Source organism: Electrophorus electricus, chromosome 10 (assembly GCF_013358815.1).
Source record: "Electrophorus electricus isolate fEleEle1 chromosome 10, fEleEle1.pri, whole genome shotgun sequence".
NCBI classification, from domain to species: Eukaryota; Metazoa; Chordata; class Actinopteri; order Gymnotiformes; family Gymnotidae; genus Electrophorus; species Electrophorus electricus.
The window spans coordinates 10,774,502-10,789,970 of record NC_049544.1 but is presented as its reverse complement, the minus strand read 5'-3'; positions in this window follow the sequence as shown (position 1 = coordinate 10,789,970).

Below are 15,469 nucleotides of genomic sequence, written 5' to 3'. Positions count from 1 at the left end.
ACCGTGCCAGAGGTGACCCCTGGAACCAGTTGGCCGTGTGCTCACATTGACCATCCACGATGCCATACGAACATTCTTGAAAGCCTCATCAGTAGCAATGCTAATTAGGCACATTGGTGAGGGTGCTTGCATTTGTGTCATTAATTGACTGTGTTTTCATTTTTGTGGGTGCCTTTAAAACAGCAATGAATTTCTCTATGGGTCAAGCTAGTAGCTACTGTTTTGATGTTTTGTTTGCTGTTTGACAATAAAGACCAAGGGTAACCCTGCACTGTGCTCAAAGATGGCTTTGTGTTTTTGTCTCAGCAGTGTCCCCAGGGATAGTCTCTCTCTGATACAATAGGTAACAAGCCCATGGCTGTGTCCTGCCTCAAGCCCTGCTCTTCCATGGAGAGATAGCAAGGGAGAGTCAGCACAGGAGAGATAGTAGGGGAGAGACATCAGTGAAGAGGTAGCAGTGACCTGCTGCCACCCTGCCCCCAGCCCCAGACACCTCTGCTCACCTCTTCACAATGAAGCTCTTCTTGTGTTTATCCAGAACTGCTCTGCAAGTGTCACCCATCTCATTAGATCTCAATTACACTACATACTCACCCTTGAAGTGACACCCCCACACACACACACTCACTCACAAACTATTTGCATTTAACAGGCCACCTCATAAACATGAATTGTGCAACTTTGTAACTTTGGCTAAGTGGCAAAGAAAGAAATGATAAGGTGATTTCCAAAGCCCATTGTTTACATAAATATATCAGTTTAGTTATTCAATGTAAAATATGCATTTTGATTAGCAAATAAGTTGAATATTTTTAAGAGTACTCTTGCTGGGCATGACATTAATGTGGATGACTCTGATTAATGTGTTTGTGTTTGCCTGTTTTCTATTTTTAACCAGCAGTCTACATCTCTGACCTCCTTTCCCCACTGATCTGAATGTGGTGACTTCAGGACACATCAAACTTTGCATGATTTTCTTGAGTAACCCATATATCCATATATGTAATCCTACAATGAGGTCAAATAGGAAATCTGGGTTAATACAGGCTAAACAGTAAAAGAATGTGTCATTTTGCTTTGACCACCTTATAAAGGATCATTTGTATGTTCTCTTTATCATACAATGAAGTACAAAGCAGTTTAAATAGATGTCTGGATCCAAGCAAAGAATGGGAGGCACTGCAAGAAAATATCAAACCAATAACTGTACTGCAGTAAAAATAACAGTGATTTGCACTTCTTACTTTTGCACTCCTGCTTTGTCTCTTCCTCCCTCTCTCTCTCTTGTCCCAGGCTGAGGCTCTTCTGCAAAGGCATCTCACTCCCTCCGTGAGCTGAACAAACCCTTTGTTTGGGGAGAAAGGGGATATCATGAGGAGGCAGACTTTGACACCCCCACCCCCTACGTACATACATGCATGCACGCACGCGCACACACACACACACACAAACACACACACACACACACACACACCCCTGCTTTCACCGATCTCTCTGTTTCTATGGTCAGTAGATAGCTAATGTTTACACCTTTCTTCACTGCATTGCTATGAGAAGGTTGGAGAAGGTTATTAAGGCTTTTATGGACAATATCATTATGTGGGTATATCAAAATCTGAATTTATTTATTCAAGAAAATACTTGAGTACTTGTCAGTTATTTCATTGGACTAACTCTGGGGGAAAAAGCAGAAAAAGAAATCAGATCTCTCAAACAACCAAAGGCAGAAGGACATCTTATTCATATAATTTTAAGACAAATAAGATTACATTTTTAGAACTACGGCTGGGCAGACCCCACTGCGTTAATTACCTTCAACCTTCCTGTGCATAAGTGTTGAACTGGGAGTTCCTCTATACAGGCCATTTATGTAAACCATTTGTGAACTCTGGTGATAGCTTAGATTTCCATCTAATACAACTCTCTTTGTTCCTGTCATGGCAAACTGTTTCTATTGCACTGAGCTCTCACAATCAGTAACAACAATCAATAATCCCACACATCTTTTAAATTACTCTTCTTTCTCTCAGGATGTTCTTACATTTCTCTTACAGAATGGTAGAGTGCATTTACTAGGTTGCAATATTAACTATTTCTAATAATCTATTTTGATCAAATGGAACAATTTTCCCTCTGCATAACCAGTCAAAACAGGCTGTAATTCTGTAGTATCAGTGCCTTGTTTACCACTGACAGCAATTCCCCTGCCTCCACCACCTAGGACTCTACATCCTCCAAAACCAAGCATACAAGAACAACAAACGAGGCCCAGGGCTGCAAAGAAAAGCCTCCCAGTACTTGAGAGCCACCCGGCGCCATAAACAAACAGGCTGTTTTTGAAATGAGAAAAGGATCGCTTCCCATCCCTTTCCGCCAGCACACAATGACAGGAAGCGATTAAACAAGATGGTCCTCAGAGAGGTGGAGGGTGGGTCTCGAGCCAGCACAGCAACTGTTTCATATATCCATCATCTCCCACTGGAGATGAAGGTCTAAACGCTGCGCTGAATTACCACTGGAGAACTGAAGACCAGTAGCAAGTCCAGATCCTGTAGACCATGTGGGCCTTAGAGCTTTACTTACTGTTTTAAGTGGTATAGAAGACAAGCTCACTGGCAAGAGGTCTGCATCATACACACAGCTAGAAACTATTGATTACACCTTTTTCTCTTCTGTTGTGCAAGCTATAAAAGTCAGTCGTCATGGTCCTTAAGGAGCTATTACTGCTGCTCTTCATATGCAAGGTATAACTGCCATTTGCCAGTCTTTACAACAGAGTTGCATTATTTCAAATGTAAATGTACTGAATTGTTAGTCTTTACAACAGAATTGTTATATCAAATGTGTCAAATACAACTCTTATTTAATTTGGGTAAGAAAAAGGAGTTTCCTCTGTGAAGAAGATATAGCCTGATATATCATATGAACATATAAGCTTAACAATGAGACAGAAGAAGTAAGATTTTTGGCTCATAATTAAGCAATCCCTTGTTGTTCAGTACAGTTATCTTCAGTAATTAAAAGGGAATTAAATTAAATGTGCATAATTTTCACTGCCAGTAGATTTGGCAACACAATTTGGTCACACTAAATTCTACTCAAAAATTATATTGTCAGATTGAGTTTCCCTTTGACACAAAGCTAATGGAATTTGTGTTCCTCTGTAAGTGTACGTTACGTAACACACCCTTTGCTGAGTGGTGAATAGGCCGTGTTCCCCTCCATTGTAGCATATGCGCTGTGTAACAATAGGGAAAGTACCGTGCCACAGGGCTTTGTATGATGTCACACATGAACATCCTCTATCCATCCGGCAACAGACTGGAGCTAGGCACATCCAAGCATGCGTATGGCTGCGTCCCACACCCTGGCCAATCCTCGCTAACACCTGACTCTGGACATGGCATGACCATGCAGTAACAGCCCTGAAGCATGCGTAAATGTTGCCACTTTGTCTCACTGGCTGCTCCTTGATTCTTGAGCTAGCATCACATGACCACCGGGTCAGTTCAGAGAACAAAGACTGTGTTTATGCCTGTGCTTCTAAGAAGAGGGCAGTCAAGTGACCTCCATTCTGTTTTTCTTTCTTTCTTTTTTTTTGTTTTGAGAGAGTCCTGAACATACAACTACAGACCATACTGTTATGCCTTCATGCAAGCAGAACAACATCTCTGTTCTTTCAGATGAGAGCCATGAAGGAGCTTTTAACATTAAGCAATCATCTCAACTAAAGCCTGATAGAGACTCAAAACACAAAGTGGACCCATTTAGTGCATTCTGTTTTTCTCCCCATAATTAACCCTCAGAATGGTAAAGACCCATTAGCCCTACTAGCCTGCTGTGATAGGTTATGATGCAGTCTATAGGAAGCAGAGAATGTCACTGGAAAAAAAACAAACACATTCTCAATGTTACATTTGATGTAGCTCTAGCATAGACATGAATGGTCACCACAACAGGGGGTCAGATGTAAAATGAAGTTAGTAAGATGAAGAACATAACAAACAGTATTTAATTTACAGTATTTGGCAGACAATCATACACAAAATGACTTACAGCTTTATTGTGTACTTGAAAATTATTTATCCATAGAGCTTGCACATATAGTGCTGAGTCTAAGGAGGTCATCAATCTTAGTGCCAGAGTCAAGAGCCAACAAAGAAAGATTACAAACATAGAATATAAGTGCAATTTTTTAAAGTGCATCCATTAGTGATAGTTTAAATGCTTTTTAACGTTTGCAGGCTGAGTTTGAAGAGAGCAAGGAAGTTATTCTGACTACCAGGGAAATTTCAGTCCATTCCACTGAAATTGCCAGTGCTATGCTGAGAAGAGGCTGGGTTATTGTCTTCCTTGTCTGATGAGGGGTGGCAGATCTAGTCAAACTGTACTTGCGGCTCTACATCTAATGCAGGCAAGCTACAGAGGGCAAGTGGAGGAAACACAAGAGTGGAGTGATTTTGGAGAATGTTAAAGACAAGTCATGCTACCACATTCTGGATCAGCTGCAGGGACATAATAGCACACATAGGCAGACCTGCCAGGAGCAAGTTGCAGTAGTCCAACCTCAATATGACAAGGAACTAAATAAACACTTGTATGGCCTCACTGGAGAGAAACAGCTGAGTCCTTGCTGATGTCGTACAAGAGAAAGCTGCATGGTTTGCAACATGTGTCAAGAATGATAACTGGCCATCCAAAACAAACAGGGTTTCAGACATCTATTTCTAACTGAATACACTTGGCTTGGGGACACATTATATTTCACAAAGCTCTATCAGAGTCAAACACAGCAGGCCCAGCAGGGCGAAAACCAGATGAGGCATAGGGATGAGGTGCTGCTCGCCTACATTGAGACATCCGGGCTGGGCAGCACGTGTGGGCGGATTGCTCCTCCTAAACTAAGTGAATTATGAAAACAAAGAGACGCATGTTGACTCCAGTGCACACACACTCCTCTTCCCCCCTTGATGCAGGGATGGCCTGGCCTGTAATCGAGTTTCTTCTCTCTTGTGTCCTATCAGGCCGACATGAATAAGCAGCGGAGACAAAGTGGGGATTCATTCTCGCAGCCAATCACATTGGTCCCGCTTCAGTTCCGCTGTCATGCCCGCCCAGTGGGTTTGGGCTGTGTTGAACAGAGAGCAAACAAACACGAGCTGGTGTTTGCACAAGGCTTGGAGTTCAAAGTGCAACAGGCGCTGCTGGAAACAAAGTATTGAAGAGTCACATAAACAGCTTTGCTCTGAGACAGTTTGCTGAAAGAGCACTGCTGCAACACAACAAGTAAATTAAAATGGACCTGAGTACAGCTTGGAGAAACCCTGACATTGATTTCAATATGGGCCGTGTATGTCTATGTTTAAAGGAACATGACAGTATGGGAGGAATGACAACTCAGTGCCCAGACAGGAAATGGGCCTGATAAAATATTTCTGATGAGAGAGAGGGAGGCAGAGAACGGCAGCTGGGCACCAGCTCTTGACTGGTGGAGACAGAAGGAGCTGACCACCCCATCCTTAGCCTACCCCCACCTATGAAAATATTTCAAATGGACAACTGTTTTCATCTTCTCCAGATTAAATACTAAGATTATTTCTGCAATTTAGAGTTTTTACCACAACAGGTATAAGTGAAAGTAACATTTCAGCTAGAGGCTACATAGTGGAAATGTGAGGTTAACACCAGTTCTCCCCCACTCTCCCTCTCCAGTTGTTTCAAGAATAAACAGGAAACTAGTGGCAGTGTGTTTGCGTTTTTGTGCACATGCGCGTGAGTGCAAGCTTGTGCGTGTGTGTGATGGGGGTTTCAGAAATAACAGACTACTAGCCACACTCTTAGCAATCTCCAACTAAAGCATTGAGGGCCATTGCACTTTATCAATTTTATTTAAAATTTGCCATTTGTTGTTTAAAGTTATATTTGAGATCTCTCTCTTAGGTGGTATTACAGCTGTAGGTGTGGAGTTCTGTAGGCTATTACTAGTACTTCTTATCACACTGAATTTATAATTTAATTCAATGAACCTGGTAATTATGCAAAGGAGGTGATGAATACAGTACTGACTTGACAATGTATTCAGAGTAAACGTCACGATTAAGTGAATCAAAAAAGTAAATGTTTAATGAATAAAAGAACTATGTAAACATATGATTATATTCCATTAAGTATAGACACCACTGGCAGTGTAAGCAGTCTTCTGAGTACTGTGAACACTACCCTGCCACAGTCATTTAAGTAGCTGTGAGTGTAAGTGCTTTGGACATTTCTGCAAGTCATTATTTGCCAAAGAGCCATGTCTTTCCCTCATAACCCATGTGTGTGTGTGTGTGTGTGTCCAAGCCTGGCTGCAGCAATAAGAACAATGAACTAGAAGCCTTTGTTTTCTTTTCTTTTCCAAGGTGAGGTATGGATGAAGTGTGGATGATGATCATGATAATGGTGGTGGGTTGTGTGTGGGTGTGTGTGTCATGTGTATTGGAAGACAACAAAAGGAAATATGTTTCCTCAGAGGACAGTGTTTCAAAAATAATGAAAATGTACATTTGAGGAAATAATTATCTTTCAAAAAATAATAAACTGCACAAAATAATACAGGAAGACAATAATCATGATGAAGAAAGAAAGAAAGAAAGAAAGAAAGAAAGAAAGAAAGAAAGAAAGAAAGAAAGAAAGAAAAAGAAAATCCAAAAATAGTTAGCAGGACAGAATCTGAAGCCCATTGCATGAATACTTAACACTACTGTCAGGCAGAGAGAGCAAAACAATGAATGAACCTTTTAAGTGTGGTGTGAGCAATGCACTGAAGGAGAAAGGCACATATGCTACACAGAGCAAATCCTCAATGCTTTAATGGTCATGAATAATTAGGGCATTCTCTCACAGAGCAGATGTCTCTTTCGACAGAACTATCACTGCAAAAGAAGCAGCATCCCACAAATCTCATAGGCAGAGTGATAGAGAGCACTCAGAGAGACCAGGCACGAGAAGCCTGACCCATGAACAATGAACACTGACCAGTGAACAGTCTCTTTCTCCAAGACACATATACGCATACACCCAAATACAAGCAGACACCCGTGCACACACATGCACACACACATTCAAACCCTAGAGACTGAGCGCAGGAAGATAGTGGACCAGCATCTTTCAGCCCTGCTTTCATTGTATCACTGAGCCTATAAATTATTCACCACCACTCAAATATTGATATGGAAATCTCCACCCAGACAAGTGACGACCAACATATAGATAGAGCACAGTCTCATTTTCCCATCACACCCTCTTGATTCTTCTCAAGACTTCCAGAGATTTTTTTTTTTACAGTGTTATACTGTAAATCTGATTTGTTTGAATCTGGACCTTTGAAAACAGCTCTGGTGCAAATATTCTTTGTCTTCTCCTATGGTCCCATGACAATGAGTAACCATGTTCATGTTAGAGTTACATGGCAAAGCATGAATGGACTCAAAAGGTTAGGGCAATACAAATGAATGGAATGTATTCAACTCTGTTTGCATATTGATTTAACCTGCCTAAATGCCAATGGTGGAGCGAGAAATTATTTGTTGCCACTCAGATATTGATATGGAAATTAGCAGTCAGACAAAGTCAAAGCCAAAATATAGATAAAGCATTCTCCATAAGAACCATTGGCTGTATTTATTTCTGCATATATCTTATAGAATTTCCTCTTAATATATTAATCTCAAGGTTTCAGATTAGAGGTTTTTGTTTACAGTATTATACTGTAAATCTGATATATCCCCATCTAGACCCAGTCTATAAAATCAGCTCTGGCATGAACATTGTTTGTCTTCCCCTATGGCCCTGTGACAGTAAATGGTCATGTTCATTTTATTGTTCCATGATAAAGTATGCCCATGTCCAAAAGGTCATGAAAACACCACTAAATGGAACATGGCTGACTCGCATGCATATCGATTTAACCTGCTGAAATGCCAGTGCCACACAGGGAAACGGTGCAGAGAGGGCAAAGGACGAACAATCGAGCACTTGTGAAGGCTCGGAGATGTGCATTTGTGATGTGGCTGGGAGGGTCCATGGGGGCTGCGGCTCATGCAGCGTTCATTCTCCCTGTCATCCAGCGGTGACATGCGAAGGTCAACTTAGGAAAACGTGACACACCATATATTGATTCCGCTGTCAGGAATTCTTAAGTGGCTTAGGGGGGGTTGTGTTAAATATGGTAACAACATTAACACCTATAAAGTGTAAACATCTATAGGGTTAGAGTTGCATGTTATAAAATTAATTATCTTTGATCAGCATGGCATGGTTTTTCTGGCTTAATTTTATCCTAACAGCATCAGTACAAAAGGGCAAATAAATAATAGAGTATAATGTAAAAGTAAAACAAACAAAAACCCACTTCTGTATAAAGAAATATCAGGGAAGATATTATATTAAGATTGTGATGAAATCTAATAGCCTCTGACTAGATATTTGTGCTGAATGGCAAACAAGGAACTGTTCTCCTATCTCCTCTGAGACTACACTGCTGCCACTGTTGATGGTTTTGTTGCTGGCTGCTGTGCTTCTGCCAGTGTGTTTGTAAAAAGTGAAACCTGCACAGCTCTTCTTACCTCAAACGTTTATTTCCCTCCTGTACTGATATGAGTATCTGACCAGCACCACTGTGCAAGGCACACATAAGCACACACATGCATTGCTGATTGCACGCTCATGTGCTCGCTGTGCTTGATAGTCAAGGTCTGCTATTTTGGTCACGTTGCACAGAAGTGCGAGTAAGTTATCAACACAATTCTGCTCCCCAATGCTCTAGGAAAGTCCAGCAGCAGCAGTCCACTCCAGTGCTAGTGTCCTCACTGACAGTACACTCCAGGCTAGCATCATCACTGACAGTACATTCCAGTGCTAGCGTCATCACGGACAGCCCACTCCAGTGCTGGCGTCATCACTGACAGTCCACTCTAGTGCTAGCATCATCACTGACAGTATACCCCAGTGCTAGCATCATCACTGACAGTATACTCCAGTGCTAGCGTCATCACTGACAGTCCACTCCAGTGCTAGCATCATCACTGACAGTATACTCCAGTGCTAGCATCATCACTGACAGTATACTCCAGTGCTAGCGTCATCACTGACAGTCCACTCCAGTGCTAGCATCATCACTGACAGTATACCCCAGTGCTAGCATCATCACTGACAGTATACTCCAGTGCTAGCGTCATCACTGACAGTCCACTCCAGTGCTAGCATCATCACTGACAGTATACTCCAGTGCTAGCATCATCACTGACAGTATACTCCAGTGCTAGCGTCATCACTGACAGTCCACTCCAGTGCTATCAGCATCACTTCGTGCATGTCTCTGATGCGAATGAAGCCTCTCTGACAGGTTATGGTGGGAGGCAAGGGATGATGGCTTTGTAGTTGCTTCTGTCACATCCTCCAGCCTAAACTGCCCTAAAGCTCACAATTACTCCCCCATGCACTTTCTCTGCATGCATAAACACAGCCTCCCTTCTTGCAAATGAACATGGCTAGAGATAAGGAATGGGGGGGGGGGGGGGGGGGGGGGTTAAGTAAACAAGCATCTAATTTCCCCGTTAGTGTGTCAATGAAGTGACCAGAACATAATGACCACCAAAATCGAAAATTATAGGTCACTGCTGACTGATGGTCAGATTGCTGGAGCATGTTGTCTGCTGTGGCTTAAAATAAGACATTTCCTACTGCCCTGCATTGTGCTTATGTGCTCACCACCCTCCTCTCACTCTCCCTTACTGGCAATAAAAGGCTGTTGTCTGAGCTGTGTCTCCCCCACAGTTTCCTAGCAAGGATGACAGCAGCGCGTGGGGGAGCAGAAAAACAGGATGCAGCCTGTGCTCTGGTGACCAGTGGGCTGAGCCTCCCATGCGTTGGACCTGGGCTGTAGTGCTGATACAGGGGAGCACTGCTCAATATAGTGCCTGTGGCCACGTGTGCATACACACATGTGCGCACACAGAGGTGTGTGTGTGTGTGTGTCTGAGAGAGCATTTTAAACCAGTCCATATAGACATGTAAAATGCCACAATATAAAACAAGAAAGATGAATGTTGACATAAGACAGGGAACCTGACCCAAATGAACATAATAAACCATAGGATTAAAGAGGTTACATTAAATATAATCATACCATAGGATAACATATATCTCACACTGTTATTTAACTTGAATTTGCCTTGCAAAGTAGTAGTACACCTGCTTTTTTGACAAAAACCTGGAAAATATATGCCCATTGAAGGAGACCATTCATTATTTATTTAATCAATCAGCAAAATGTGTGTCAATGAAAAACACTATGGGATTATGCTTGAGTTGCTTAGTAAACTTAATGTTGTACAAACTTAGTGTCAAGACAGCAATCGTTCTATAGTAATACCAGAATTTCCCCCCCAAAATCTACATTTGGCTTCAGGTCCTTGACTCATGTTACAAGTTTCAGTTGAGTTAGGCCAAGGGTGGTTGTTACTAGCTATTGTGTCTGGCGGGGTAATGTGCATGTGTGGGTTTGGGTCTGAGTGTGAGAGAAACAGCACTCTACTGAATGGATCGTTGTCATCTGCTTATGCTCCATAGGGCCTGTTTGTATCCAGGTTTGATTTTTACCAGGAGAGCCAGGCCTTTGACGTGGCTCTAAGAGATCTGTGTGAGAAAGACTGTGTGTGTGTGTGTGTGGGGTGGGGGGGGGGTGGAGGGGGGTGTCTAAGACAGGGAGAGTATGTGGTAAGGGGGGTGGATGTTTTCTCTCCAGTGAGCTAATTGACACAGATGTCAGGAGGAGCAAAGGGGGGGGGGGGTGGCAGAGTACCCACTAACATGACTTTCAACCCCACCAAACACACGTGCACATACATGCACACGCACACACACACACACACACACACACACACATACACACAGCGAACGGCACCCAGCACACCCTGCCAAGCCTGGTGCATGTATGTGTGCGTGGGAGAGCAGACCGGTGTGTGCAGATGGGGGAGGGGTGTCAGGAATGCGCCTCTCGGCCTGTTCTTTTGTGTGTTGTTTGTGAAGCAAAGTGGGTGCGTGGCCTGTCAGGTATCTAAAGCAGTCTCCTCACTGAATCATGGTCACAATTGAGCACCACTACTGCTCAGAAGCTGGAAGGAACATTTCAGGCAATGAATGATGTAATCTGCCATGCCAAGAAACCTCTGCAGCAAAACACTCAAGCAAACTTGTTTTTAAGGGGGAAGATTACACAGTTGCATAGAATCTTTGGTGCTTTCTTTCTCTCTCTCTCTCTCTCTCTCTCTCTCTCTCTCTCTCTCTCTCTCTCTTTCTTTCACTTGCTCACTCTGCCAGGCTGGCATTGGGACTCGGTTCTGCTCATCTCTGGTGTGCTCCTCTCGGCACTCTCCCCGATGCCCAGTGTATCCTCAGGCCCCTGCTATGGAATACGCCCAAGTCTCAGTGCTAATTATTCAAGAACAGCCACCTCATTATTAACTGGGCTGAGATAATAAAAGATTCATGCACCATTTGCGCTACCAATGTGAATACAGGCCTTTTCTTACCAAACTCTTCTAGCCTCTGATAGACTGTCACAGATAATTATTTACTACTATCATCAGGTACTAACATTACAAAAGAAATTGTTAACAGGAAAATGTGCTGATAGAACAAAAAAAAAACAAACAAAAAAAACATTGGTTCATAGATGGTATACAGCCTTACAAATGCACAACAGATGTTTAACAAGCTTCAATTCATATCTATAGCTTCTTGTCTTCCAGACATAATTTTTTAACAGATGACATTTATGCAACCTTAAGAGAAGATTGTAATACTGGTGGTTTAAAAATATCAGCCTCAATGCCTGAGGTACAGCATCAACATTACACACTGCAGGCCATACAACTCTGCATAGCTCTAAATTCTGACATCAGATTCCTGGGAAAACCACTCAGCAAAGACCAAAAGATCAGATCCTATCATTGCTTGGGAAAAGGTAAACAGGCCATTTCTAATTTTACTGGAAGGCATGCTGAACTTTGGTTTCATATAAATGACTCTGCTGTTAAAGTTCCCTGATAATGACTTTTCAGTCAAAATAATTGTTTCCAGTCTAAATGATATATAGATGTATCAGAATTGGTCACTAGGTGTATTGAAGTTGTTTTTTTTCATTACTTCTGGATAAAGTTTCATATAAATGTTTACAGCACTTTTCACTTTTTGAGTGCCACTGCGCTTCCTGCATAAGCGACATGCCAAAACATCACATTCTGCATTAGACTGATGTTAGTGATAGCTAAAAAAAACTGCAAGGTTTGGTTCTCACGAGAGCTGCAGCTTGGTGTTTTGAGGGTTCCGTGCTTTGTGCAGTATTCTCAGACAATTTGGGATAAGGGCCAGTCTTTGGTGACAGTGTGGGGGTGAGGTATTGATGCACTAGCTGCAGCCCTGCAGTCACTGAGAGGGGTTGATTGATAGCCCGATCTCCAAAATCTATAAATAAAGCAGCCCTTCACTATCCTGGCATAGTGAATGGGGGAACATTGGGCTCGTCTTGATGCAAACACAATATGATCTAGTTAGTGTAAAAGGGGTAGCCCTAAACCATAAGTGAAAGGCACTATAGGGAGAGAGCAGGAATCCTGAGTTGGCAATAACATGGCAATATCAGATAACCATTGGCACCATCCTGGGTCAGCTAAATGTTAAATGTGATGTTTCAAAACACATTAGACTGACTATCTTGGGTAAACTTTCAATTATGGTGCACACAATACATGTGATATATAACTTTTAATGAATGCTCTCTTTCTTATTGTTCATGCTGGAGTAGCTCTTTCCTCTGTGGTCGTACCAGATAACTAGCTTTGACCAATAACAATGGTGTCTCACTGTTTTGGATCTGATAGGGGAATCAAGCAATAAGAGTAGCAGATTTCATACTCCAGCTAAAAAAGAAAGGGACCGAAAACTCAAAGATTAGCGATCTTGAGTGTTGTCTCTGTAGAAATCCCCAAATGAACATTGAGGATTCTTTTTGTCCCACTCAGCTCCCCCCACTGCCCCTGACTCACACATCCAGCAGCCTCCACTTCCCTGTCACTGGGCCTTCTTTGCACTAAGAGGAAGCCCTCAATGTATTTATAGAACCCTTCATTTGCCTGAACAATAATGACAGCCCCCACCCTGAAAGTAAGGGTAGCGTGTAGGACAAAGGTTTTGTTTCACTGTCGTGACAACAACAAAACCCAGTCTAACATACATGACTGGGAAAAGAATTGTATTAGTACAAGATAAAGTTTTTGGGGTTGAGAGCAAATGTTGAATATGGTGATTTCTATGTGTCATTCATTTGGGGAAAACAGTTGATAAAAACTGAATGTTGCATCTGCTGTGTACATCTCACATCTAAATGGACCATTAAAAAACTGCTTGGGATTTTCACTGTGATTTGTCTGGACCATCCATATTGTTTCCCATGAATCAAAACCAAAGCAGACACAGGTGTAGTTCACGCACATGCTACATGTCTTCACACCAAACACTGACACTCCTCTGACTTATTTTTTCAGACCCTGGAAAAACCCTGAAGTCTTATTTTTGCTCTGAATCAATGTAATTCAACTGGCTTACACTCAGTGTCATGGGCACCCAGCAAGGTTCCTGTTTAATCTGCCATCACTGTAAACATGGGACAAGACTTACCCGAGCTCTGACAGCAATGCCACCAGCTCTGCTTCCCATTGTTTGGTATGGGCTGCACAGCTGTGCCTGTCATCTGCACTGAGCGAGGGGAAAGAGCATGCAAAATTGGTGCACACACTGCAGATGAAACACACTAGTTTGCCAGAACAAACACAGGAGCAGCAGGTGTCGAAACTTCAGACTTGTTGCTGTAGATACGTGCTGATGTCTGTTTATTTGATTCGGTGATGTGTAGCCTAGATTTACAGTTGAACATAGGGCAAATAACATGTAGCTCTGAAGAGAGTGTTCTTTGGGATTTCTTAGACTCCATATCTATGTTCACACTGGTATGCTCAGAGGCATGTTTCAAATACCAATCTCTGTGGACTGAAAAGACATACTATAATACAATGTGTGTGTGTGTGTGTGTGTGTGTGTGTGTGTGTGTGTGTGTGGATGTGTGAACAAACAGGCTCAGTGATTAACAGCACTTAACAACAGTGTAGTCCTGATTACTGTGGTAGCAATGCAGTAAAATCTAGAAAAAAGGCCATACCCATCCATAAAAGAAGGGAGCTTGACTTTGAGAAAGCACAGTAGCACAACAGTTATTATACTTGAACACTCTCTACAATGTAAGAGCTATGTCAGACACTAAAGCTGAGCTGTGGCTAGTTCTGTGTCCCTTTAATAAATGCTTGAGTGACAGTAGCACTCTTGTATCCATTAATTATGGCCTACTTATTTGCAGAATAGCTCAGTTTGCACAGGCTGCACCTTTGCTCTCTGCTTAGTTATGTGACAGTTGTAGGCTTTTTTTTGGGGGGGGGGGGTGCTATTGGGCTTTATGACTGGAAAGAAAAACGAAGGGCAATACAGGGCATGTGGTTGTGAAGTTTCGGCCGAATGAGGTTGCTGAAAGTGCAACAGACACCTGCTGAGAGTCAGAGAGGTTCTGACTTTCAGCAGGTGTCTGTTGCTCTTTCAGCAAGACATGAGAACACCCTGTTCCCACAATTAGGTCAACATCTTAATTAAATATCTAAAACACATGGTAGTTTCAGTACATCTTGGGTTGTTGGTCATACCACAGTTTTAATAGCATAAGTGTACAAAAAGATGACAACACCCATGCAACAATTCAGGGTTTATTTCCTAAAGTTTGAGACTAATAGAGCTGTTCATTCAGTTACACTAGAAGGGAAAGGCAGCTACACCAACTAATTTTTACCACAGAATTTTTGCACTTCAAAGGAAGGAGTTTTGAAAGGGGGTGGGGGAGTCAAGGTGGTATCCAGTACACTGCAGTATTGAGTCCTGGAAATGGTCAGTGTGATCATGTAAAAAGCTACATTTATTTATTTAGCTAATGGATAAAATCAGGATTTTTTTTCCAGAGGAACCAAACTGGTGTTGTATAAATATATGTCATGTGAGTCCAGTTTACAAAACAGATGTAGTAATGTAGTGAAGGTAACCCTAACAACTTTAAGAGTTCGGACACATGCCCAGGACGCTGAGTGTGGCTGGTGCAGTGAACCACCCTGAATCAGCGTGACCCTGCTTTCTCTCTGTGCTCCTCCTGTCTGCTGCTGGCTGGCTAGGGTGCATGCCAAAGGCTTGCCTGCATTCCACACACGGAGAAGAGCACAAATACGGGCCATTACTCCCAGCTCCAGCATAAACACGGGTAGACGCAGGAGCCGACGGCATTCCAGCGTTCTCCTGCCTCGCTGCCCCACCTCGCCGCAACGGCCAAGAAGGGGAC